The 2,635-nt window shown below is 35.4% G+C and overlaps 1 long non-coding RNA gene across 1 annotated transcript; it reads left to right on the top strand.

Annotated features, from left to right (window-relative positions):
- The first annotated feature begins 417 nt into the window (after positions 1 to 417).
- Positions 418 to 2,258, top strand: LOC137727545 (uncharacterized). Its single transcript, XR_011067808.1, has 5 exons — positions 418 to 573; positions 660 to 767; positions 873 to 999; positions 1,098 to 1,158; positions 2,045 to 2,258. It is a non-coding gene; the product is annotated as an uncharacterized lncRNA (long non-coding RNA).
- The last annotated feature ends 377 nt before the right edge of the window (positions 2,259 to 2,635 follow it).

The raw sequence follows: 2,635 nt of genomic DNA on the forward strand, positions 1-2,635 counted from the left end.
CACAATGATCCATCTTGATGAGTAAGACTATAGCGAACCACCCAAAGCCTTAAAACTAATACACTTTCAGGTTTTCAAGACAAGGCTCATTTGGTATGTAGGATTGAATTAAAATGGATAACTTAATATTTTAAGGTCTGTTGATGTGAGAAATGGAAAAATTAGATCAACTACAGGGTAGAAGATGAATTACTCATGAAAAAAAATTTATCCATATTTGAATTACTTTAGTCTAAAGTAGGAGGGGAAATCGCACTATTCATATGAACAGTGTTTTGGACCACATTTCAGTTTATTTACGAAGCTGCCACTGTCTCCCTCTGCCGCTGATCTTGATGCCGCGTGTTGATGATCGTGGAAAGGCAGGGTGCGATCGTCACTTTACCATTCTCTTCCTCCCCTCTTTCTCCCTCAGATCCCATTCTCTTCATCATTCTCTTTCTCTCTCCCTCAGTTTCAATCTGCTCACCTAAAATCCCCAGATCGAACATCATCCATCTCAAATAAAAAAACCTTCCCCCTTTAAAACCTATAGAATCAGCACTAATGGAATAATCATGGATTTTTGTTTAGGTAATTTGATTTTTTCCTCTTCTGTAATTTGTTTTTGTTAGTTTATTGTTCCTGAATTTTAATTTTTCTGTTTTCTGACTTGGAAGAGTCGACCTTCAGGTGATAAAATCATGATGTGACCATCACATCTCAAAACGATGAAATCGCACAGGGCTTTGTTGATTTCTGTCAACTCCGACCACGACCAGTGTCGGGTAAGCTATCGACTACCCCCTCTTCATCTTCTTTTTCTTCTTCTGCTTCTCCATGCGCATTCCAGTTTGACTGTTTGTGTTTTGGATGCATCTTGATTTCCTTAGTATGTTTAGACGGTTCGGATGCGCCTAATAAACCAACCTAATTTGCCTCGCGCGTTTAGTCATCTCCTTCCTTCGTCTATAACCTCACGCAGAGACAGAGTTCCCCCAAAACCCTAAACGCCCAAAGGTAATTTTGTTTAATTTTTCAATTAGTTTTAATTATCTGGCGAATCCCTAGCATAAATTCATTCTTTTTCTACTCTAAATGCGTATAATTTTTTGCAGTATTGATCACAAAGCTACGGAGCTGAAATTGCAAACGTTATCCATGGCTCGCTTCAAAAATGTAAGCTTGAAATTTTTAGGTTCTGTTTGGTTGTTGAGAAAACTGAATCAAAGAGGGTTTCTTTTTTTGTTAATTTTCTCGAAAACGTAGTTGATTGTTGTGTTTCTGAAAATTTGAAAACAGAAGAAGAAGGTGTTTGTGAAGTCGGTTTCGACGAAATGATGTTTGATATGGTTAAACATATATATTCAAGATTTTGATCTCTGTGTGATTTGGCAATACTACTTTTCACCTAATATTCCTCTCTCTCTCTCTCTCTCTCTCATGAAGTTGCTGATTGCATTAAAAAAAAGGTTCCCAGTTAATCAAGTATAGCCGGAAAGGGAAGCCAAAACTTTGTCCATTCAGAATTTCTACTATGAGCAATTTCCTTTACATTAGGATATTGGATTCATTTCATACTAATAAGTTTTTTATCTTACATCTTCTTCCAGCTGCGTATCTCCACGATCATTACTAGATATCTTAACCGCTTGAATGGCTTCATTTTTCGTATCTTTAACAGGATGAAACCACACTAATCTGGTTTAGGGATTTAGGGTTTTTGAGGTAGTTTTTGTGAAGGTCATTTTTTGATTTTAGGCACACTATAATCGGTTACGGGTTTTGGGATCCTAAACACTTTGAAATGGTTTCCAGAAAAGACATCTTTCTAAAGGCGAGTAGTGACACTGTAAATTTCCTCAACCAATCTTCACTGGAATTTTCTCCGTCATCCTATATATTGCAGCATTAACACATTTGATAACAAATTTTCAGTTTCTGGCCACTTAAGATGGCAGGAAAATGGACACAATAAATTATCCATGGTCTTTATCATAGCTGAAAATTGGAAAGTGCCTGAAATTATTAGTTATTAAACTCTTCCTTTTTGTTTGAAATGCAGGTGGTGTTGGACAAATGGGATAAAAGAAATGGTTGTTGACTGGAAAGTTATCTGAAAATAATGGAAAGAAAATTTTCTGCATCGTTATTCTTTAATTGTATGATAATGTTTTCAATGTTTTAGATTACATTGATCTGTATTATTTTAAAGAATATATAAAGATTAGTTTATAGGTGTATGCACTTAATATTGGATATATGGTATTTTTCAGGTTATTTGACATACAATTGCATATAATCTCAATTTTCTCCTGCAAATTTTATCTGAGCTTCGGAATCGTTGAAAAATTTGTCTAAATAATAAATTAATTGAAATGGTTATTAGTAATGAATGAGGTGTTTACTGTGTTTTTTTGGTGTGTACAGAGCATTTTTTGGTGTGTACAGAGCCAATGGTATGTTGCTAACGAGGGCAAAAACAAGATGCAGTTTGCTGCATATAGAAAACGGAGGTTAGTTTGATTCCAACTCCTTTTTTCAGTTTATTTGAATAGAAAATTGGTAAGTTCGAGTCCAATTTGATTATTTCTTGCTTTTCTGCTGCCTGTCTGCTCTCCCCCTTTCTTGCTACCGTCCATTGCTGTAAAAAAAA

This window comes from Pyrus communis, chromosome 3 (genome assembly GCF_963583255.1).
Source record: "Pyrus communis chromosome 3, drPyrComm1.1, whole genome shotgun sequence".
Classification (NCBI taxonomy): domain Eukaryota; kingdom Viridiplantae; phylum Streptophyta; class Magnoliopsida; order Rosales; family Rosaceae; genus Pyrus; species Pyrus communis.